This window comes from Rousettus aegyptiacus, unplaced genomic scaffold (assembly GCF_014176215.1).
Source record: "Rousettus aegyptiacus isolate mRouAeg1 unplaced genomic scaffold, mRouAeg1.p scaffold_m13_p_2, whole genome shotgun sequence".
Classification (NCBI taxonomy): domain Eukaryota; kingdom Metazoa; phylum Chordata; class Mammalia; order Chiroptera; family Pteropodidae; genus Rousettus; species Rousettus aegyptiacus.
In genome coordinates, this window is record NW_023416295.1 from 57,941,324 (window position 1) to 57,966,400 (window position 25,077).

At 40.7% G+C, this 25,077-nt stretch overlaps 1 long non-coding RNA gene across 1 annotated transcript; it reads right to left on the reverse strand.

Annotated features, from left to right (window-relative positions):
- Positions 1–2,036: 2,036 nt before the first annotated feature.
- Positions 2,037–25,077, reverse strand: LOC118613630. Its single transcript, XR_004955580.1, has 3 exons — positions 24,345–25,077; positions 19,785–20,284; positions 2,037–2,301 (listed from the first exon to the last, which is right to left on the reverse strand). It is a non-coding gene; the product is annotated as an uncharacterized LOC118613630 (long non-coding RNA).

Below are 25,077 nucleotides of genomic sequence, written 5' to 3' on the forward strand. Positions count from 1 at the left end.
GGATATGAAACCCAGCAGACTAATTTCAGAGCCTGCCCTTCTAATCACCATGCTCTACGGCCTCTCAGGTTGGACACTCATCTTAAAAAGAGTCCCTGTGCATGCATGTGCACACACATGCATACACACATGCACACACATAACATAAATGTGCTTGAAGAAAAAATATGCATTAATGTATTAATAATGTGTATTAATTAATTTATTAATGCCTATAAGCTATTTATATTTATATTTTATGATGGATTCCTTTAACCTACTAAGCAAAATTCTTTCTCCTAACATCTGAGATAAGAATTTCAGGAAACAGGAGTTTTGATGAATGGTGAAGAATAAGAAACTATTGTGGATTGGGTGTCCCACAGTGAATTTTAATAGCTTACAACCAGTTATATTATCTGCTTCTGTGTGCCACCCTGTTTCAAATTTCATATTCACATTTGATAGTAGCAAATAAAAGCTCATTTTAAAAAGATTCCTTGAATAATAGAATTTTTGTCCTCTTTGTTCACTCAGTAAATGCCAGAAGCTTCTTATTTTAAGGCCTCTTTTAGAGACCAGACTTTTACAGTTGGAGTTAACATAGTCTTTCATCTCTTACCTTGTTGAGGAACAAGGACAGGATGAAATAGTACATGGGGGGAAAAGAGGAAAAAAAAAAAAAACTAAGCCAAATAATCCACATAAACAAACTGGAGCCCAACTATTTATTTCTCAGTCTTCACTAAGAGTTTTTGCCTCTATGCTTTTAGTGAAGAGCTGTTAACGGCTCTCACTGGTTCTTAAAAATGCAGAATAGAGAAAATAATATGTTATATGTTAGCTGTCTCCAGGAGGTGGTCTGTGTCAGCATATGCCCATGAAGGCCTCAGCACAGAAAGTTGTTTATTTCTCATGAATCTCTAAACACTCTGCTAAATTTCTGTGTTAGGAACAAAGCAGAAGACCCTCTACTCTCCATTATTGCCTATAATTCTTAATATTTCCACTTCTCCACTCAGTGGAAAACAAAAAAAAAAAAAAAGGAAAATTGAGAGAATCGAGGAAATTGATTTTAAAAATGAATCACCACTGTGAAGGAAGAACCTTAGAATCAAGTGGATTTTTATTTCACATTGCAATGGGGCTTTTTGGTCCAAATAAATCATATCATATAAGAGCCATTTTGCTCAAATCTCTTCCAAGGAAAAACTGTCCACAGAATTTAGGTCTTAAATAAATATGTTTGATTCTAATATATGATCATAAGAAACTAATGGAAAACATTTACAAACTCTTTCTCCCCAGGTAATATTCCCCAGTTCACTTTAGAATCCCACATGAAAGCTGTTGACTGTTCTACTACAGTCTAAGATCTTTGATGTGGTCAAATGCACTAGTCTGTTAAAGTGCTGGTGTTCTTACTTCCCGAAGAGAATATGAAAGTGATCACTCCAGCCTGTTCTCCCCCCACTGATTTTCAGGCACCTGTTGTTCACAGTAGGGAAAAAGACTCACTGAGGTACCACTCCCTAAAATAAAAAGAGTTGAAAAACCATTCTCTGCTTCCAAGAAACGCTGGACTACAAACAAATGAGGACATTTAAAAAGGAAAATGGGGACAAGAACACATAACAAGACCCGGTCTCCTCTGATTTGCATTGCATTGAAAAGTACTTGGAACCTAACTAATGAGGCTAAAAAAAGAGAGAGAAAGGTTGTGGCATGGATGGGGAAGTGTTTATCCCCTTGGACCTGTGGTTTTGAGGGTGCCACTGTCAGATGCACAAGCTCCCAAATCACTCTCCATCAGTCCCAGAACTGACCATGGCAGATGCATGCCTTTGAAATGAACTATCTCTCATGCTTTGCCTTTAATCTCTATGACTTTCTGTGTGGAGGAAGTTAGACATGGATCCATAGTCAACCATTATTTTAGAATATAGTATTTTAGTAAAAGTTACCTAGTGAGGCCTAAGAGGATCAACCACATAACAATTACATTGTGATGGTGGGGGCTGGGGGGGGGGGCAGGCGGCAACGGAATGTCTGGAGCCACATAGGGGAGACCTAAATGGTCAGGGCTTACACCAATAGCACTGGTGCCTGGAGGAGGTGAGGTGCTGCAGTGGAAAAGAGAGGGATGGCTGAAGGCACACTCATGTCACATTGTCACGTCGTTAAAGAGGCTGCCCTGCTTAGCTGGGGGAGGGGCAGGGGTAGAAATTCGGTGGGGGTTCACCTCTACCTCCAAAGACCCCTCATGCAGGTCCTCATGTGGATTTCTGACTTCCTCCTTTTCAAGCCACTCAAATGTGGGTCCTAGAGAAGCAAGAAGAATATGGTTAAACATGGAACCAGAATCCTAGATAGCTAATAATTTACAACTCTTTAAACCAATATTGTTTAAATACTTATTTGACTTAGAGAAACTAGGTGCTACATGGAGGAAAATAGAAGGAAGATATCTGGGTAGCTCTGAGTTGGTTTTTTTTTTTTTTTTTAATTTCCCTAAACAACTCAGCTCTGGCTACCACCATGTGGAAGAATAGCAAAACAAAAAAAACGTTTTAACATTCACTGTCACCAAAGCCTGCCCAACAGGTGGTCTCGCACTACCCCTGCCCCAACACACCCTCTTGTCCAATTACTCCTTCTTAAACACATGAACTCAATCATCAGAAGAATTCTTGCAAAATCTTGTGTTCTTTCTTATTCCTTGTCCAGTAACACTGTGCCCATTCTCAATTAGGTGCTTGAGGGGAGAGGACCAGCAATTTCACCCTTAATTTGTCACTGGTTTAATGGTTAGTTATGGGTCCTCGGAGGTCCTGTCCCTTCGCCTACCCTGGACTGAAGGCCACTCAAGACTGTTCACACTATATACCTCTTCTCTCTTTAGATTTGGAACTGTCCTGGGAATAAAAATCCCACCTAACAGGCAGAATGTCTGGTTTATTATGCCCTAATAAACCAGGGCTGAGATGAGAGAAAAACTAGCTGAGAAGATTTGTACTACAGCAATTTATGAATAGTCTGGCATATAATAAATTTACTAAATACTTATTAAGTAAAAATAAATTAATGGATGAGCCACAGGGGCATCGGATAAGGGTAATAAGCTGTCCCCTACCTACAAGAATAGTTAAAGGTACATTCATTTATAATTTAGCTCTATGTTAATCTATTTTTCATTAATTACAGCTGATAATGAAGTGAATGTTATTTTCACATGTAGCACTAAGGAATGGCGCTGAATTAGAAAAAAAGAGACCTTCTTAGCCTTCTCATGTCCATTGGTCTCTTGGTTTAGTCTTGGGTAAACCCACATGATACCTCTGAGCAGAAAACAATACCCAGGTTTAAAACTGATGTCAGCTACCAAATCCTCATATCAGCGTGTTCCTCTTGTCACTGACATAAAAACTCAAAAAAGGGGAAGGTTTAAACTTATACCGATGTCCAATGAATGAGTAAACCAACACCCACCTGTATTTTCAAACACCCCTTAGGTCCTCACGTGATTTTCCCATTGAACTCAGCAGACCCAGTATGCTTATGCTAAAGCATACACCACCTGGAATGAGCTTTAAGACTGGTTCCCCTGAAATGAGCCTCAACACCTCTACTGTGCGAACATATGGTGTTCCTGACAAAGATGTTTATGAGGTAGGAAACACACCGCACACCACCTCAAGGTCATTTTGGATGGCATGAAACTTGGAATAAATGCAACATGAGGTAGAATTATAAACTGACTTAGACTATTAACCAAAATTCTCTCGGAGACCCATATAGAGAACAATAATAATTGATGTTCATAATTATAATTCAGGGAGACTGAAAATACTGAACTATTTTATGAATCTTCAAACAAAAATAGTATGTAGTATAATTTTAGTTTGTTTCGATATATTTGAATCCTTTGAAAAATCATATTCTACTTAAAATATATAACGGCAACATTTTATTAAATGCAGTATTTGAATAACTATAATATATGAATAAAATTCTGCATAAGAAAGACTCAACTGATCCCTGATTCCCCATATTGGATAAAAGAGGTGAAATTTACAGAAGTCCTTAATGAAGCTTATTTCTGCTAATGGAGAAACTCAGTCACAATTACATAAGCCTATTGGAGAGACTCAGAGGAAGGAAAACCGTGTTGAGATAGAACATTTTTATGTCTTTACAGGGCACTTTCCCAGTTCTTTTTGTCTTAAGCATAGGTGAAATAGTAAAGAATTGAGTATATTCTGTTGATTTCTCTACCTCAGATGCTTTCCTGGAACTTCCCCCAAGTATGGCTCTGTCTCCTGTTTCCTAAAGCAAAGGTCAGAGATCAGTCCAAACAACTTAGCTCAAAAAGATGATCTGGGCCAAGCAGATTCTCTGACTGAGGAGTCATTGAACTAACAAACTGTAAGCAAATCAGATACTTAACAGTAGGAAATGAAACTGTAGGTAATGATTTAGAGAACAATTGAAAAAGTTGTCTGGGAGGTCATGATGGACCATCTTCAAGTGAGTTTTTGAGGGAGGAGAAACTATGAGCAAGCAGACACTCTAGCGGTGGGGTTATAAATTTATTTAAACTACTATTCCACCATGAAGAGAAAATATAGCTTCCTCAATTGATCTACAACTCCTGCAATCTTTTTCATGAGCCCACATTCATTGGGTAACAAAAGGAATAAAGCGAAATAAAACACATGAGTCCAGTTTTTAGCTTGAAGTTATCATTTTGCCATTTCTTTAGATCTATTACTCAGTGTTTTACAATTTTATTTCTTTCCCTTCTCTATTTCAATATGGCCTCAGAGTCTTGGGGTGGGTCAGTGGAGCTTAAATGGCCTTGTGGCTCCAAGGGGAAAGAGGCCCCAAAACCATTAGATATTCTTTGTCTCCTCTAACTTCCAGAGCCATGACCCTTGAACACCCGATAATAGCTGGGCCTGCTGGCTTTCACAGTTGCCACTGGCTGACAGTGTCACTTGTGACCTGGTCTCTTGCAGCTTCGACAGTGACAGCTGGCTCACGTGGCCTCACACCACTCATGCCAATGCTTAAGGGCTGTGACTGCTGTCCATCCACTGCTGTATCAAACACTCTCACTAAGAAAGAGAGAGCCCTAAACTCTCAGTTTCCTTTCTATTGAATCCATATTACTGGCGCCCCAAAAGAACTCCATCGGGAAGTTCATCTTTTCTGTCACACAACATCACCAGACTAGCCTTACTTTGATGAAACTGTCCCAGAGAGCTGCAGAGGGCAACATGGAAAGCGACTGCTTTCCAGAGCCTCAGGTGTGGAGTGGAGCAGAATCCTCGCGCCATTTAAGTCCTCCATCACCTAGATGTTCCTAAAGCTACCGACTGCCCTTGAAGTTTGGCTTTGAAGTGGTGGTGAGATATAAGAGGAAGAGAAAAAATGGGTGTCCTTCCTCCACTTCTGTTTCTCTCCTTTCTCTCATAGTCCTTCAGCCTAGAAGGATGAGGTTTTCCATCACTTCACCTGGATTATATCATCCTGCCACCATTATGAGTCAAGCCTTGGATCATAGGGATATTAGAAGAAAAGGTGTCATCTCCATACTCTGGGTGGAATTTCATGATCTGACGCACCCAGGTTAGTTCCTGAATTTCTAAAGAGATTTAGAAAATCTTCTCTCTTTCAAGCCAGAGTTTTAAAACTGTTTTTTTTTCTCACAGGATGAGGGGCTTTATGGCTGAGCTTCATAAGCAGAAAACTACGAAGAATAAGAGTCGAGAGGGAAAATAAAAAATATTAGTTTACTATTTTGCACATATTATCCTCAATACACTATAGATAATAGAAAAATATATATATTAAGTGTGAGGGAATTGGCCAGAAGTGAGAGAAGCGAGACACAGACGCATGAAGCAAAATTAAACCTGTTATTTGTAGAGCATTAAAATAAACACACAATCTACCAGAGCCATTTGGGTTATCGAAGACTCCAGTTGCTATCTCCCTGGGGCCTCCTTTTGTCAATTTGTTTAGCTTTTCCTGAGTTTCCACGCTTGTGTACAAACCTTTAATTATTTGATTTAATTTTAATGCGCTTCTGTTCCTTAAAGCCAAAATATCTGAAAAAGCTTTTAGCTAAAGGATTCATATTCCACACTGTATACGTTGTGCACATTAGTGTCACCAAATCTTATTCCGTGCTCTGTAAATGTCTTTTTAATCTGTCCCTCCACCTTACTTTGGATCCTGTTCTCACACTCCCAGATCACTGCCATGATGCCTTAGCTGGCCCACCTACTCCAGGCTCTTATTCATTGTTACTCTTGCTCCTTCGTCTTCCTGAAACTCCACGTCAGCGCCTCCTCTCCTGTTGAGACTTACACATTAGACTTCTCCCTCCTCCCTATCATATCATTTCAGTCCAGTTTTCAGGTCCTGCCCTTGTAAACTAACCCAAATTCCCTCTATGCTCAGCGCACCTCTACTCTAGGCAGGCTGATGTCCAAACTGGCTTGAGAGAGGGAACACTGCTGCCTGTGTCTTCTCTCGCGTTACTTATGTATCCAAGATTATTTCGCCCCCTGTATTGTTAATTTAATCCCAACCCATTTTTCCAAGCCCATCTCAAATCCAGTTTATTTTCTGTTTCTCTGAACTCTTAGTTACTCTAGGCCATAACGCATCCCTTTAGAGTTTAATTATATTTTATCTTTGAGTATGGATAATACCCACAGCTAAAATTTATAGAACACCTTTTATTGGCTAAGTGCTTCACAGGAATAGCTCCTTTGACCTTCAGTTCATCCCTGTGAAGTGGGAAATATAAGACACATATTTGAAAATGAAGAAACAGATTCCTGGCAGTTTGGAAGCTTTCCTGAGGTAAATTGATGGAGGCAGGATTAGTGTCAAGAAATCAGATTCCAGAGGCTAAACTTTCAGTTAACCCTTTCTCTGTTTAGAAAAAAAAGTGTCGCTCACTGCCAGCGTGCCCTTAACATCACGCATAGGAATGCTACGTTTTCTAGGATTTGACGTTTTTAGCAATCAAACTACTAAAAACCGAATGCTATGAATAGAATGATATCATTTGTTTCCAAAGACTATATACTAGAGCAATGTAAAAATAAAAGATATTTCATGGCAAACCTTGGGGGTGAGGTTAGGAATGAATCCGTGAGTTATTTCAGGGTAAACGCCACAGCCGCAAGTATTCTCAAGGCAAACGTGGAAAAGGCTAATACGGCCTACCGCCCCCAGAGAATTGCTTCTTCTAACTTCAAGTGTCTTCATCTTATCTCCCCAGCTAAACTGTAAGCAGCTATATAGGTAGGATCATGACTTCTGTGTTTTGCTGGTTGTCCTAAGTCAGCAGAGTAGACCTTTAAAAGATACTTTCCTTCCTCTGACTGGCCTTTCCTATTGAATCATCGTTTTTTGGTTATAGAACAACATAGCCTGTACATTTGAGGTTTACTCAGACTCTGCTGCGATTATGTGCTATATTTCTTCTCTTTCTTCCCATGAACGCTCACAAGATCCTTGAATGGCTAAGGTGCCAGCCACCACAGGTAGGAGGCATCTGATGTCCTCATGGAGGCTCCATTTCTCTCTCTCTCTCTCTCTCTCTCTCTCTCTCTCTCTCTCTCTCCCCCCATCTGCCAGGCTTGACTTCTGACGTTCCTGGACCCTGGCCACCACAAGATGCCCTTTTGCAATACCAGAGTTTCACAATGTTCCTAAATCCACCTTCTAGGCACACTAGTCCCAAAGAATTTTTACAAACAGAATTGTAGCCTGCAGTAGGTGGTCTCAGGCCAGTTTCTCTGAGGATGGGCTCTTTGAACAATGTTTAAAGGAAACCCCAAAGATCTCTCATTGAAATACTCAGCAGGCCTGTGATTTATTTAGAGAGAAATCAGCTGCCCTAGAGAGAGCAGAGAAATATATGGTTTGCTAACAGATTTTAAACATTAGAGCTTAGGCCTTCAAAGGGGATTTTCCCAAGGGGATTTCTCTTCCCTCTCCTAAATGAGAAGCTATAAGCATTTAGGATTGCCTTAAGATGTGGTGAAATGAGGCTTTCAGACTGTCAGCATTTGGCTTGGGCCTTTGTGGACGGTGTGTGGGAGCTTCACAGGCCTAGACCTCGCAGGAGAAGGTTCAGCAGGGGCCACTTTGTTGTAAGAGGACTTCAGGGTGGAAATCACCTATTTCTCAAAAGGCCAGCAAACAGTGTAGCACCTCCCTCCCTCTCCAGCCAGTATAGCAGTCTCTCTCCCCTCTCCCCTCTCCCCTCTTCCCTCTCCTCCTTCGCCCCTCACCTCTCCTGGCCTCTCTTCTCCCTTCTCTCTCTCTCTCTCTCTCTCTCTCTCTCTCTCTCTCTCTCTCTCTCTCTCTCTCTCCCTGCTTCCCCTTCCCACCCACTGTCCTCTTTTGAAGGAAAAGGAAAACAAAGCACATTCAAAAAGGTCTCCTTAATTCCTGAACATGCATGAGCATTCTGTTATATTAAGAGCTGACTGCAGAAACGGAGCAATGTGGTAAATGATGACAGGGTATGATCATTTAAGGATCCCCTGAAAAGGCCTGTTGTTTGTTTAGATTTCTACCCACAGCTGCCTGCTTAGGATATATAACAAAAGCACCATGAAATTCTGTTTGATCTCAGCTGTATTCACTGCTAATCCCATAGGATAGAAACGTGGAGTTTATTTCAAGACAGAGAAAGGGTAGCTTTTGTGATCATGACAAACATCAGACATTTCCCCTTCCAGACATGCCAGGGGATGTTACGGGTTATGGGAGGTGCTCAGGAAAAGAAGGGGTCATTTTTTTCCTGACCTGCTTATGTCTTTAATTATCAACTCTTCTTCTCTGCAGAGGACTGAGAAGAAAGAACTCCACAGGCCTGTATTAGTCAGGGCTGCAGAAAATAAGAGAAGTGCTCCATGTATGAATTCACTCTCTCTGCAAGTGGGGAACTTATTTCTATGCCTGCCCCACCCTGGCCTACTTAGAAATGGCCTTGAACCTGGCCACTTGCCTGCAGAGAGAAAAGTGAGGCAACATCATTTGACCCACCAACTTACCTAAGAAACGTGGATCTGCCCTGCTCTAAGAAAATGTGATTCCTGGAAATCCAGATTTATGAAAGTAAGATTAAGTCAAAAATTAGGTTGGTTTTTCATTTTACTTGAAAAACATCAAAGATTGCCTTAAAATAGCATCTTCCATCCAAAGGTATTTGAGATACAGTCTGATACTTAAGAATTTGATCCCAAATCAAATTCTTGGGAATCAGATCATATACAGTTTCCCCGCCTCTCTTTAATTCTCACCCCCTCCCCACTTCCACCCCTGACCTAGGATGTTGCCATCTCCCCTTAAGTATTGGGTCTCTGAACTCAGGGTGTTGGGGGCTGATGACCCCAGCGCCCAGTCTGTGGCTCCACCTGGGATATGAACCTAGGACCTTCTGTGTGTAAAGCAGACTGCTAACCACTACACTATGGAGCCACCCCAGGTCACATACGGTTTTAATGAGAGTAGGGAACTCACTAACTAGTCATCTATGTGGTTCCAAGATTGATTGTGGAAGGAAAAATTTCCAGGACAGAACAAGATTCACTAATTAACTGATCACTTTTATAATTAGTTCTCATTTAATCATAAGTTCCCATTTATGACAGTGAATCCTCACACATGGCATCAAAACCTTTGTTGGACACTCCCAGGTGGTCAATAATACAATGCAAATCCAATGCAAATTGATTGCAACAAAGTGAAATTGCATATCCTGCAAAAGATGCAGGCTTTCATCCAACTTGGATGAGCACCCAATTTGAGCTTCAAAAGAGAGTAATTTAAATATCAGAGAATTAAAAGAGGCCCTTGGGAGAATAGATCAAGTCCTTTAATATTTTTGCAAAAAATGACCCTTTCAATAACTGTGCAGCAAAAGTCAAATGTGAAGTAAAGGGGTGGGAGGGGGGAGGAGTGTCTTAAAATGTTATCAATCAAGTTAAGCCAAAAAATCAACACTTGATATATTTTCTGACTCTAAACCTTAACAAACAATTAAAATTATTATATGATTCTGGTAAATTTAAGATAAATATTAACTTATTTTTATACATTTCAAATTTAACAATAAAATTGAATCAATACTTTTAACCATTTATTATAAAATTTTGGTTCTTGTTTTAAGCGATTTCTCTTTTTAATTTTTTTTAATATCAATTATCCTTGGGTGATGAGGACCACCTATGGTTCTTTATCATTTCATTTTATTTTGTTTACTACTTGCATATCTGTTAGACTGAGCAGCTTTTAGCATCATTTTACAGGTAAGAAAACTGAGGCCCTGGGAGGGCGATCTGAACAGCACCACAAAGTTAGTAAATATTAACTTCAATTGTGCAGGCAGTGCAAGTATTCTTATTTTGTAAATAAGAAAATTATCTAAGAGGTTTAGTGACTAACTCTTGGCCACGTGGCTAGTGATATTAGTTTAGCCATATTCAAACCTAGGCCTTCTGACTCCCAGCTCAGGCCTTATCCTACTGTAACACCAGATTCCTTTACAGGTAAAAATAGCAAATCACGATATAACCAAGATTTTGAGTATTTACTATCTACCAGTATCATCCTGAATGTCTTATGTGTTCCTCTCATCTATTCCTTACAATAATCCCATGAAACAAGTACTATGATTTATCTTTATTTTACAAATGAAGAAACTAAATCCCAGGGAGGTTAAGTGAATTGCTCAATGACATCAGCTAGAATTAGAATCCATACTTATTTGTCTTTGTGCTCTTAATTGACACACTACTTACTCTGTCTCTTTTCAGGGAGAGATCTATTCCACAAAGCGAAGCTCAGGATCTTTGCCCTTAACCATTACAGTTATGCCCTCAATGTAGAATACATTATATTTTCTGGAGAAAATTGTCCTGGAATTTTCTTTCCACAGCTGGTTTTTTGAAAAGGAGAAGCCTGAAAAAAATAGGGCACGGGATAGTTCCATCTACAAAGTTCTTTGACAGCAGGGTTAGCAAATAAGATAACTTTTATGTCAGATGGCAACCTCACTTGATTGGTAGAGGCTTCTAGGATACAGCCTAAGGCCTAATCTGGGCTCCACGGCAAAGAATGGCATGAGGTTTGAACAAAGCTGCCTCAGGAAGAGGGATTAGCCCACACAGCGGCCATGTATTTACTAATTTACCCTTGGGTGTAAATTCAAGATATGGGCACCTTAAGACTCAATGGACTCATAACGATTATATTTTCTAATATTTCACACCACCATGAGTACACAGGCTGCCTGTGATGGCAGGTGAGGGCAGGAGGTGAGCATAAAAACTGTCATTACTCCAAATTCAAGAAAGAAGGACTGGCTGCCCTTTAAACATAGCAACAAGTAACTACTAGATAAGGTTTTAAACCATTCCCAATCAATTCATAAAGACTTGCAAATGCTAACCATGTTTCTGAAAGCCAGCCAATCAGCAACAGCTACACTCCAGTAAAGTTTACTTACCACGCCGGCAGGTCAGCCAATCCCCGGCCACACCCGCTTCCGAGAGGCCACCAATCCCTGAGTACTGTTGTTTCCCCACACCCCACAGAGAAACAGCTGTTTGTTTTCTCCTTCAGAGAGATTGTGTCTAACAAACACAGTTGCCCCTTGCTTAGCAAATAATACATTCTGCTGTTTGTTTCAGATATCCTCCTTGTCCAAAAGAAAGAGCAGGGAAGGAAAAACGTGGGGAAAAGCCATGGTTATCATGCATCTAAAATGGCAAAAAATCTACGTATAACATACATAATGGAAACACAGAAATCCCTAGAAATACACACAACTAAAAATTGGGGAACTTTTATCATTTTCATGAAGTGGGGTTTCCTTGCAGCCTCCGCTGTGAGGGAGAGATAATCACCATTAAAGTATGTTTATTTCATTTTAGATTGAGTTAAATTGGCACCTCAGCAGTGAATACAAAGGCTATATTCTTCTTCTTTAGTGACCCATTTGCCAAAAGTACCACAGTGATTAAACGCTAAGCAAATGCATACATAGGTAAGATAAAAATAGTGTTCAGAGGGTGAAAACTTAAACTTACCCAGAACATTTAAGCCTAGCACAGCAAGGCATATGCAGTGTAGGTTTTTATTAATGGATTTCTATTTCTGGTTTCTTTTTCCCTTCCTGCTTTGGCAATGCTAGATGTATGTACAAAAATCTAGATTATTTATTAAGAAATTGGTACTGTACTACTGATGAGTTGATACAAACAATATAACTAGAGCTATTATAATGTTAAGTGAGTTTTGAACAAATAGAGTTAGAAATCCAATTATCTTTCCATAGAACGCTTTTGTGTAGAGTCATCGTTAACTAAAGGAGGGAAGCCAGCGGGAGAGTTAGAACAGCAATTTCTCCTGCCTGCAAAAGGACATTGGAGAATTTCATCCTACACACACATTAATCCATTCATAATGGCCTCCCCTCTGTGGTCAGCCCACAAAGATCTCTTCCAGCTACTGGAAGCTTTACTTTGGAAGTGAAGCAGAGAATCAGGAGTATATGGCTTGGGTAAGAAATTAAAAGATGAAACACAGATCCTTGCACTGGGCAAATGGCTTAGAACTAATTTTGGGAGGGAAGGCACAGCACCCCTCTCCTGGCACCTCAGTCTAGGGCCCTCAGAGCTTACCAGAGGTGACAAAACAAATGCTTTGCAGTGGTTCTAATCTGACTGGCCTTTAGTCAGCATTAGGTCTGCACATTTCAAAGTTTAATAAACAGGAGTCACCTTGGTAACTAGTTAATGCAGGTTCTGATTATCTGGTTGATTGCAGGTGACACCATGCTGTTTGTCCATAGACTTTGAGTAGCAAGCATCTAAATTAACCTAAGCCTTAGTTGGGACAGGGTCTTCTACTTGACTTTCAGCAATGGCTAATAAAATTACAGTCAAGAAAGAGCTTAGAGATCTGCTGATTTTGAAAATTACTAGCTATGTGACCTTGGGCAAGTGTCTTATCCTCTCTGTGCCTTATTTTTTATAAAAGGTAGGTTATGAAGATTAAACAAAATAATACTTGCTATAGTGCCCAAAATTTACCATTTGCTTTGTAAATATCTAAAACCATCTGGATTCACTCCTTCATTTTTCAGATGTAGAGATAAGTCATTCTGAGGTGAAGAATCCTACTTAATGTGACGCAGCTTGCTAGTGCCAGAGATTAAACAGAAAAACTATCTTCTGACTTCCAGGTAAAAGTCCTTTCTGCCACTTAGGTAGACCCATTGCCAACTGAGAATGCTGGCCCCACTATGTGCTCAGCCTCCTTTTCTGCCCTAACTTCAAATATCCACAGAGCAACTATGGCTTAATCCACATGCCCAAATATTTTTACTATAGCTGGTCCTGACAGCTCAAGTCTTCTGCCATTAATTATGAAGATTACCCAGATAATTGATTTAATTAGGAACAGAGAGTATCTTGGTGCAACCAGCCAAAATAAATTAGATCTCTGTGCAATATACAGAACCCTAAAGCTCCCAAGGGAAAGCATTTCCTCCCTGGGGGAAATTGTGGATGCCGCAATCAAATCTATGGTATAGACTATACATAACACTTATCTTGGTGGCCTGGTCCCCAAGCGAGTCCAAGTGTTGGGCACTCTTATTCCCTACCATCTACAGAAATCTGCAATAGAATTTTTAATGCCCACACATGACAGTGATGTCTTTGGGGAGGTCAGAAAGCAGAGTAAAAAATTGTCTCCCGATGTGGCTTCAAAGTTGGGCATTAGCCAAAGTCTGTTACAGTTCAGTGGTGAATAGTAGCACAAACTCTTTCCTTTCTCTGTAGTAAAAGGAACAAAATGAATTCTTTCTACAACAGTGCTGAGATCTGAATAACTGAACTGGAAAAAACATTAGCTGTCTACCTAGTGTTGCTGCATAATATAAAATATCTCAGCATCTGCCCAGTGAAAAATTACAAACACACTAGCAATTGCATGCTGCAAAGTATTATGACTCTGGTTGTCCTCATTATTGGTGCCATAGAAATGGGGTCATCAGTCTAGTTCTTTGAAACTTATCTTAAAGACACGATCCTTTAAAAAAGTCCACCCCACATCAGTTTAACTTCTGTGGAATATTTTTTCTGTTTCTATGTGTATTGGAGTCATGTTGAAAATCTGGTAGGTAGAGAGCCCCAGGAAGATAAGCCACCTAGAGAGCTGGGTCTATTGATAGGAACACTGAAAGATGTGTTCCTGGCATCTTCAAATTTGGGAGACTAAAAATAAGATGGTTCTGGGAGTTTGTTGAGGGGATATAGAGCCTTTATCTTTTAAGTGACTGTTGACATTCTAATCAGAGCTGAGATGGAAAAGTAACAGAACAGAAACACTTCTATCTATTGTGGACACATTATTGAATGTTTCTTTCAAAGGCCCCATCAACCTGCCACCACAAATCAAAACTATCTAAGATGCTATCTTACATGCTTTGGCAACGTTCATTATTTGACAGGGTCAGTTAATTTCTCATCCTCCATTATGGGTTGGATTGTGTTTCCCTCCTCCCCTACTCCACACACAAATATGTCAAAGTCCTAACACTTTGTGCCTCAGAATGTGACCTAATTTTGAAATAAAGTTGCAGATGTAATGAATTAATTTAAGATGAGGTCATACTGGAGTAGTGTGAGCCCCTAATCCAGCATTACTTGTCAGCCATCAATCCCTGAATATCACTAGAAGCTAAGAGAGAGGTAGCAAACAGAGCCCTCAGACAAACCAGTCCTCCTAACGCTTTGATTTTGGACTTTCAGCCTTTAAAATTGTAAGAGAATTAATTTCTACTATTTTAAGCCATCCAGTTTGTGGTACTCTATCTCCCCTTTTAGGATTGTTACATTTCCATCCTCTATGTCAAGTTAAACAGTGACTACCCCTCTGTGATAGGAATGAATCTGAGATTCCAGGAAATAAATGAGCTTGAAGATAGGAAACTTTCCCTGCCCAGTGCAAGCTTTGGACTGAGCTTGTGTTTTGTTAGAGATATGTCACCTATTTTTAAAGAACTCACAGCTGATCTTGGATCTCCTTGACTGTCTGGGACCTGTCAGTATAAAACAAAACACATATGAAAATGTGTAATTTTGACTGCACCCCTTTCAACTCATCACCATTCTTTGATTCATTCAATGAATATTTATCTTCTGCCCACAGGGACAGGAAGCTGACGTATTGAGTACTTAGAAGTAACTGGTCTTATCTTCATTCACCTTTCCATAAACATTTATATTCACAGCATCAGTGTCACAATCTATAGTTGATTGATTTTGAAGTTGTGTGTTTCTCTGAGCCTTACACCAGCTTATGAACAGATAAGAGCTAGCAAAATATCTGCTCAGGGTCTTTACATAAACTTGCAGAACTGGTTATAGTTTATGCTGGAAAATAGCTTTCATCTTTCATGGTACAGAGTGAGCCAACACTAATGGATTGATAACGAATGCCAAAACTGAGAGCTTCGTATTGAGCTCACTTGTAAGAGCCCAACCCCCCACCCTGGACCCAGCAGGAACGTGTGATGTCTGTGCTTAGCATGTGGGAGTAGAGCAGTAGTGACTGGGCTGATTCTTTGCATCCCCTGCCTTTCAGATTCAAGTGGAAAGACTTTGTTAGACCCTGGAAAAGAAAACTGCAAAACACAAAATATAACTTTAATAACGAAATATGTGACATTATGAATCTTGGAGAATGGCTTAAGAAGCTCAGCAAGCCCTTTTCCTAGCCCTTCTCTAACAATAATGCTTTTAATATCTCAGACTAAAGAAGTAAAGCTGGTATTTGGCTTTTTTAATGATCACTTTTACTTTCCAAGCTTGTGAGACTGATTTCTTGTAGAGTTTATGCTCAGGATCCTTCTCCTACTGCCCAAGTGACTCACATGTCAGAGCAGCAACAGCATCCTCAAGTGCTTGGAAACTATTGGCCAACTATTTGACATAATCTTTGTCCTTCAGAACTCATTAATCTAGGCTTGATGTGAAATTCAACTTCCTAGACCTTCCCTATTTAAGTAGCATATGCTAAGAATAGCTGCCTATCTAAGAAAAAACAGTTTCAATGCTTGTGTATTTGAACAACTGCATCCCACTTAAAATAAGACCATCTCTGGATCAGTTAGTTTTTTCCCTGAGAAATTTCATACTGGTTTTTAGATAGTGTTAAACAGTTTGGCAGATCAAGTATCACCAACTTTTGAATTAGTTTCACTCCATTGTTTTCTTTCTTTCTTTCTTTCTTTCTTTCTTTCTTTCTTTCTTTCTTTCTTTCTTTCTTTCTTTCTTTCTTTTCTTTTCTTTCTTTTCTATCACAGAAGACTTCCCGGAGGAGGTGATGTTTTAGCTGAGATCTGAAGAATGAGTAGAGTCAGGTAAGGTGGAGAGTGTATTAGAAAGAGAGAACTGTAAGTACAAAGATTAGAAGGCAGATAGAGTATGCCCCATTAAAAAAAAAAAAAAAAAAAAAAAAAACAGAAAGAAATGGCATTTGTAAGAGATAAAGAACGTATTGGTTAAGCCATTATGTTTTCTCAAGTGAGACTGCATGCGTTCAAATTCCAACTCTACCACTTACTGGCTGCGTGACCCTAAGCAATTTTTTAAAATGCTATGTGTTTTTATATTCCTCTTTACCTTTTTCACTCATCCCCTCACCCCCATCACTCCTGTGGCTGAGGAAACTGAGAACACCCATTTAGTGATGCTAGCATAGACTCTGATTAGCCGCCTAGGTCACAATCCCATCTGTGGTGCTCCACTGATAATCCTATCAAGATCCTAAAAAATGGGAGAAGAGTTTCTCTGACTGGAACCACCACAATAGGGATGGACTAGTATGATAATCAATAATGTCTGTGAACACCAGAGTCTACTATAAGATTCTTTTCCCGGTCAGCTTAGTCACCCAATATTGCATGTCTATGAATCCTCCATCGTTTCTAGGATTGCCCTCGAAAATACCAGTCTTTCAATAAATGCTGATCAAACAAAGAGGTTATGATAAGGGAAGAGCTCTTCTCCACACCTCTGCCTCACCTCTTCTAGAATCCAGTCCAGTTCCAAGCCAAGCTCTAGGGTTTCCAATTTGCACAATTTCATGTGGCAGAGGATCACCTTAGTATAGAATAGGGACCACTAGACAGGACCAAAAATGCCTAGGCTCCTCACAGTTTCCTCAGTTAAGGCCTCATTTGAGTTGAATGAAAAACCTAAGGCTGGTTTGAATGGGCTGCCTCTCAGTAAGGCCAGAACTGGATTGTGCTCTGTGGTAGTGACATAGACAGAATGAACTGCTGTCTAGTGCCTCACAATTTCCACTTTGTTGATCACTATGCATTTCTCAGCCTGGGCTCTATAGCACAGGCTTCCTGGAATCCTCAGACACATGACAAATCTCAATTCTTCTCTGTAAGGAATTGGACTTCTATTTCCTCTCCTTGCTCTCCTCTTCAGAAGCTTCGTTTCTCGAGATCCTCCAGTCAGTCACATGCCCTCTGAGGATCTTGAATGCTAAGCTAGTTTGAAAAAGAGCACAGTAGATTGATTGTCAAGCCAGGCTCCCTGCGCGTCTGAGAACTGACTGACACCTGCTGGATGGTTTCTTTCTCTCCTTTGGAAAGCATCCGAGCAGACAGAGCCTTTGCTCTCTGCGAAATGGTCCCAGAACACTGGGACTGAGATAGGGATGGAGAACTTTCCACACTCTGCTGAGTGTCGTGTCAGCTCCGTGAAAATGTGCCTCCTCCCCACAGAGAACAGACTTGAGAACCGCCAGCCAACTTCAAAGACAAAGGCCCCGATGGTAAAAATGAATGTAAGAACACCAGGCAGAGCAGGTCAAGGTTGGAAAAGTGGAACTGGTAATCATGGTCAAACTCTGGTTTCCTAATTTTTTTCCTCCTGAAGAGACTGAACATAAAGCTGGGCCTCAAATGCATCTGTTTTATGCCAGATGGGTAATCACTCTGTAAGGTATACAAACGTCTAGTCACTATGTTATACGCCTGAAACTAATATAATATTATATGTCAACTGTAATTGAAAAAAAAATTTAAAACATCCGTTTTAGAGTGAAGAGCCTTATCCTGCGTGATTGGGTGTGTGTTGGTCCATGGCATATTCTAAAGGAGGTAAATGTGGCTCTTGGTGCTCCCTGCTCTCTCAGTTCAAAACATTTAGTTGTCATTGGCTGCCTTCTCCAACTCCTAATGCTTTCAGGGCAGTGCACTCCTCTTATCAGGGAGGAATGAGCCAACAGACTGATTTATTGCATCCTAGTGAAACTGCATTTTAAAAGAGACTCTCAAGGTAAGGTTTATGCTAAAATGCGGTGAACCAATCATAATGGTAGCATTTTAAACCACAGAGTAGGCTAATGTGGATGCTACTGAGGAGCTTCCAGGGCCCCTTAAATTAGAATATGTGGGGCAGCTATCTGCAGGCAGCCTTGGGAGGAGCAAGGTGGTTTGCTAACATCTTCCCCAAGAAATAGCCCTGCATGGAAACCAACTGCCCATTTCTCAGCTTCTCCTTCTCTCAGGAAATAGGGGGTTCACAGGCTCACTGGAAGAAGATCCCTTTTGAAAAAGGTCCCCTTCAGCACTCGCTGTCTGGATCACCCCTCCCATCTGGAGTAGCAGGTTACAGGAGCAGCCCTGAGTCTCATCTGAGCTTCCCTCCCAAGAGGCCTAGCTAAATACAGAAAGAGGGAGAACATGCCTCTGAGGAGGCAGAGAGGCCAGGAGCCGGCCTGCAGGCAGCACTGAGGAGAGAGGGCCTCCCTGGAGTGGAGCTAAACACCTCCCTCCAGGAATATGGCCTGCCCAGCCCAACCTCAGAAACCACATGCCTTCATTTCAGGCAGGAAATACCAACCTCAAAGGGCCCCCACCTTTGGAACCCCCTCCCATCTCCAGAATGCTTTGGGCTAGAATTTAGGGAGAGCTCTGAAATTTGAGTTTTAATAGCTGGGTGTTGCCTACACTTGCTGTTCTAAATGACCTCTGGCCTCCTGGGGGTAATTATACAGTGGGCTTTGAAGACTTAGGGGTGAGTAGGCTGATACTGGCAAATGCCAAAAGAATGTACTATTTCCCTTAAAAGCCTGTTAGGGCTGGAGCCTCCAGTGATGAAAGAGGTCAGGAAAATGCCGTGCTACTACTTGCTTTCTACCCTAACATTTGGCCTCTCTGAGGCCCAATGCGAAGAAACCGGCACTGACTGTTGGATCTGAAAGACATTGCTACTTAGCAACTGAAGTGCTGGCAGAAGGTTGGCTCCAATAACCTGGACTTCAAGGATTTTCCTAATAGGGGTCTCTAGTCTTCTCTATGAGCCCTCTCCTCACAAACCCCCTCTCTATTCTAGGCATACTCGTTGTTCTAACACAATCCTTAGTTCACAGTGTTTCCTGTTGCCCCAGCTGCACACCTGAAACCCCCCTCACCACTTATTTGAGTCCCAGTTACTTTTCAGCACTCACCTCATATCCCACCTTGTAATGAGGCCCTCTACATCCACCACTTCCCTTCACACCTGAGGTCTCAATATCTCCCCTGCTCTGTGTCATGTCCTTTCCTAGATTGTTACCTATATTTTTACATAGGCATCTTTTCTTCTGGAAGATAGTGGGTTCTGAAAAGGTAGGCAATTTGTTATCCATCTATTTTCACCCCCAATTCAAATTCAGAGTCTTTCACTTCAAGTTACCTTCAGAAGGTTCCCCAGTGTGGCATTCCTGAAAGATGCTCACTCCGTCTCTCCATGAACATTTCTGGTGACACGATGCTCATGTCTTCATTCCAGCCCATTCTAATACAGAATAGCTCTAAGTTTTATTAAGTTCTTCTTTCTACAAAGACAAAATGAGCAATATCTGGTCCCAGTTGTGCATTATGGGCAGCTGCTAGCTTTCAGTTTTTAAATTAGGATTCTCTTCTCCAGCCTGGAGATCCTCAGTTCTTTCATCTGTTCTTCCCTTATCATAGTTACCAGATCCTGTACCATCCTGGAAACTCTCTCCTGGGAATTTTCTAGTTTCCAATATCCCTCGTGAAAAGTGCTGCCCAGAGGTAATGCAGTATTCAGCTGTTGAAGGTGTGCATTCTGTGTGATGAGAACAAAGCACAGGGAGGAGGCACTCAAGGTAGGTTGGTAGGTTTTTGATGGTAATTGTGATTATGCACATGACTGGATTCCGATGATTGTGGCTAAAAACAAGAAGGAATTATTTTTAAAGAAAGGAAGCAAGTGTTTTACCCAACCTGGGCATTCCAGTTTTAAGGAAAACCAAAATTGTAGGAATTAGAGCCACCTGAATGGTTACAGACATGGAATCTATTTTCTCGATTTTATCTCATAGGCTTCTGATGGCATAGTTGTGGTTTGTGTGAGTTCTACAAAGAAGTTCACATAACTGGCTATCCAGCATTAAGTCTTACCAACTAAAAAGGTTAACTAGAAAAATTGGGGGAATGAAAGGTGTCAACACTGTAAGCCTCCCAAACTGACACTGTCTGATGCTTCAGATCTTTGTTAGAAGATAGGTGGGTCAGCCAAGTAGCCTTGATGGTCCTGGAGGTGTTCCAACACCCCAGACTCCATTTTTGTTCTCCTCATCCATCCTAAGCCTACTTCTAACACCTCAAGATCTCTGAAGTTCTTCTAACGGTCCAAATCAAGAGAACGGAGTCATCAAATTCAAGAGAAAGGCCACTGGGAATGCGTGCCTTCCTTTTTCCTAAGCCACTCAACATACCAAGCAACACCTTACTTTAGGATTTGGGAGACCAGACTATGTTCTTTGGTTCTTAGGTCCTTTATGTTTCTTTATGGTCTTAAGTAAGTGAATTCTCCCCCCGACCCTCCATTTACTTCCTACTCCAAAATCTATGAAACCGAAAGTCTACAGCTAACAGAGGAGGAAAGCCTGATTTCCTTTTGTCACCAAAGCTTAAGAAACCAGAGGATTTCCTGAATCACCCCATCCACACTGATTTTTTTTTTTTTTTTTACTTCTGAGGTGTTCATTTTCTGGACCATTTATGTTAATCTTTCACTGTCCCTTTACTTTTATTCTCATAGATAAAAGAATTAGTTGGCTCTAAAACAAAACTCATCTAACTCCTTGAGAAAGTTTAAGGGACTTGCCTGGAGTCACAGAGCTGGTAAGTACAGAAGTATGCCTTATCCATCCCCAAGTGGACGCTAAGCTCCTCAGGGAGCAGAAGAAACCAGACCACCACATCCTTCCTTGCAGATCTACCCAGCTGCTGGCTTTTGATAAATGTACTGTAGGCCACCTAAATACCAAACTAGGTTAAGTCTTGGGTCTACGACTGAGGATCTGTTCAAACTTATCTCTTAACCCATAAGTGGTAGTATTTTGTAAGATAGCAGCTAGACTTTGGATAAAGAAAATACATCTCACGGGCTCAATGTTTTGCTGTACCATTTGAGGTCCTGATAAATTTTCTATCCAGACAGAAAGTCAGGGGGATCCCTCATTCTCCCAGCCTTAATCCCAGGAGCCTCATGTACAAATGTACACAGAACAGAAATTCATATGGGGATTACAATATAAGCCTGGATATGAGCTAACCCCAAATACAAACAAGGTGATTCCCCATAAAAAGAGTGAAAGTTTTTAGCCAATTTGAATAGATAAACTTTTAGGAATATGGATAAAATATTTAAGTATCTCTTCATAATATTTAATTTATTAATTAAAATTTATATGTATATAAAAATTATGTATCATGTAAAATTATGCTTAATTTTGAATGTTTTCCACTCTCATATTCGGTCTCCACATATGTTTTCCATTTTCATCGTCTCCTTCATCATAATGGCCAAATTTCTTAAATCTTTTACTAAGTTGTCCAGAGCACGTCTTCATGCCTCAGTTGTCTGACATTAGCATTTTTCAAAATTACGTATAATAATGTAGTTGAAAATTTTCTCCCAAACTATACTTTCATAACAATAGGAATTTCCATTCATCCTACAGGTTGACAGCACAAACACTTTTTGCTTTTCTAAATGTTCATAAAATGCAACAACTGAAAAATTGAGGGGCTACTCCAGCAACAATTACTACTGTCAAATTTCTAAGCCTCCTTATTAAAAACTCATTTCTATTAGTTAACCTCTATAAAAATGCAAAACTAGCAGTGAATTGAATCATTGCAGGATGTCTTTCTTAAATAGTATTTTGTAGTTTTTAAAAAAAAGGAGCTTGAAATGACCTAGAATATGAGAAACTTCATGAGAACTTGAATAATATCTATAGTTATATCTAGGTCTATGGCATGCCACCCTGAACGTGCTCGATCTCTAATCATCTCGGAAGCTAAGCAGGGTCAAGCCTGCTTAATAATTGAATGGGAGACCACCTAGGAATACCAGGTGCTGTAGGTGTTAAACAAATTAATAAACAAAAATAAAAATAAATAAATTTAAAAATAAAAATATATATTTATATCTGCATCTCCCTCCTTTCTGTGAAATAACTTTGAAGAAAAAAATCTTGCCGCATAGGTAAAAAGGTCCCAGGTTATACATATTTTCCTGGAATAATTATTGATAGTGTCTTATTTTATTCCCAAAAGTATCCCAATTTGAACACAGTTACTCTGCTTACAGCAAGGAGTGTACTCTATGTTGCAATGCTGTGTCCTTGCCAAGGAATTACCATATCTGCCTTTCAGCAAGTGTTCCGTGAGACGAATCACTAACTATATGGCTTTCAGACAGAGCTAAAGGCACTGTAGTTGAAAATTAAAGCAACTCAGCTAATTATCTAAAATGATATTAAAATGTCTAAGGTTCTTGTAATTTGACTACCAGTCAACATAGCATCAACTTCCAAGGGAAATATTATTTCTTTAAAAAAAATTCTTTAAGAGAAGTCTAAAAACAAGAAACTCTCTCAGTTAGGAAGGGCTGCTTTGGCTTGAGAACAGTGCATTTAGTTAATTATTAGTTTAAATTAAATATTTAGTTTAATATTTCTAAAAATTTGGAGAAAAAAATATCTCTATTTCTCATTTTATGGCTTAACCATTCATATTTACAAAGAACAAATGTGTTTCCAGGACTGTATTTCTCAAGAATACAGTCTTGTTTGAGGCAAAATTCATTTCCAATCGACTATCTTGCAAGTGTGTCATGTGTAATGAGGTAGACATGGAAGCAGTCAGAGCAGCTGCTGAGGGCTCTGGGCCTGTGAGGCTCCTGCCAGAACATCAACCCCTGTGCAAGCCTGTGAGCTGTCCTCACTTTCTTTGGGTTGGGTTGACCGCCTGCACACTGCTGACTGTGATGCAGAGACCCAAGAGGAGAATGTGGATGAATCCGTGCAAATCTATTCTTACCTCATCAGAAAATCACCAACCTCCCTTACTGTGGATCAGAAATTTGATCTTCAAACATCAAGTTGGCCATGCAACGAGAAAATCCTTCAAGCAAAAAAACTCAAAAAGTTGCTTGCTAATACTAATCTCCTCCAGGTTTCTCCATTCTTGCCTCTAAGAGCTGACTGTCTGAGTATAAGAAAATCAGCCTAGATTAGTGAGATGTACTCCCAAAATAAGGCATATATCACATTGGGTGTGGGATGTGGTTTTCACTTAGAGGATCACTAAATAACCTGCTTGCCCTTTTATATCACCTACTATATTTTATGTTAAATACAGCCCAGCAGTCTTATGACCATCAGCAGGAATTGAGCTTTCTTTATGTGCATCTTTGGGCAGCCCATCTCCCTGGACCCACAGAGAATACAATGGAAAGAGGGTCTTTCTAAGGAGGATGTCTCTTAGGTATCTTCTCTCCTCAACCATGTAAGCAGTTCCTCCAGCTGCCTTGCAGCACAAGGAAGGTTCTCGGGGATGCAGTCAGGGAAGCACACTTGTTCTTTGTAGAGATCTTCTGTCCTCTCTACTGAAGCTCTCACTGATTTTACCAGCTGTAGGTGGGCCTGAACAGAAAATAACCAAAGGATGGCAGTCCCTAAGAAACAACCAGGACCTCTAGGCCTTTGTCCTGGTCCCACACTGCGAGGATAAGAGAAAAGAGAAAGGAAGAGACACATCTCAAGCATCATTCTTGCACTCTCCAAATTTCTAAGAAAATGCCCTCCTCCACTCTTCTTCTTGAGTTTTTCCCCCTTCCACCACTTTCCTATCCTGACCAAGAGAATGATGGGAGAAACAAGGGAAACTGAGAGAGAGGAAGGCCCAGCTCTGGAGGCCTGTTGTATTTCCTCACCATCTTTAATGTCTTGGTGGCCCTTTGTGCCTCGTTCAATGATGTTTTATTGCTTTCCAGGGTTTCTTCTTCCAGATGAAGCTGAAATGAGAGGGTAGGATGTGAAGCCAACTTTCCCATGTGCCCTTGGAAAATGAGGATGTGGTTTTCAACCCTCCATACTCCACTCATGCGGACCTTCCTGGACATGTTGTTCGTACATTCGGATGTGCCAGGGACACCCTAAGTGTGAGGCTCTGCACAGGGGTTGCTCTCTGCACTAAATGTGCCCAGATATGTGTACATATGGTCCAAAGCCCACTAAGTGACCAGCAACCCTATCCCTGCACGGTCCACTGACCTGAGGCCTTTGCTTTCATTTTCAGCTTATCTCCATGGAATGGTAACTTGGTCTCACTATAAAACCCAACCACTGGCCTCTCTGTACTTGAGGTCTCAAAATGACAGCAGAGCTGCGGTTTGGCTGAGATAGACCTGAGCCTTTCCTGAAGCAATTTCACGAGGCCTCCTGGGAGGGGCAGCAGCAGGTGAGGAAGCCAGTGAGCTGAGCAGAGAGAGGAGGCCTTGAGGGCTCACCACAGCACAACTTCAAGGCAAGCAGCACAGCCTTGGACCACTGGAAAAGAATGGCGAGGTCACCGCAGACCTGTCATTTTGGGTTCAGAACTGCACTGATGTTATTATGTTTATCCAGAGTTTCTCTTTTTCATTTTCTGATCCTGACTGCAGACCA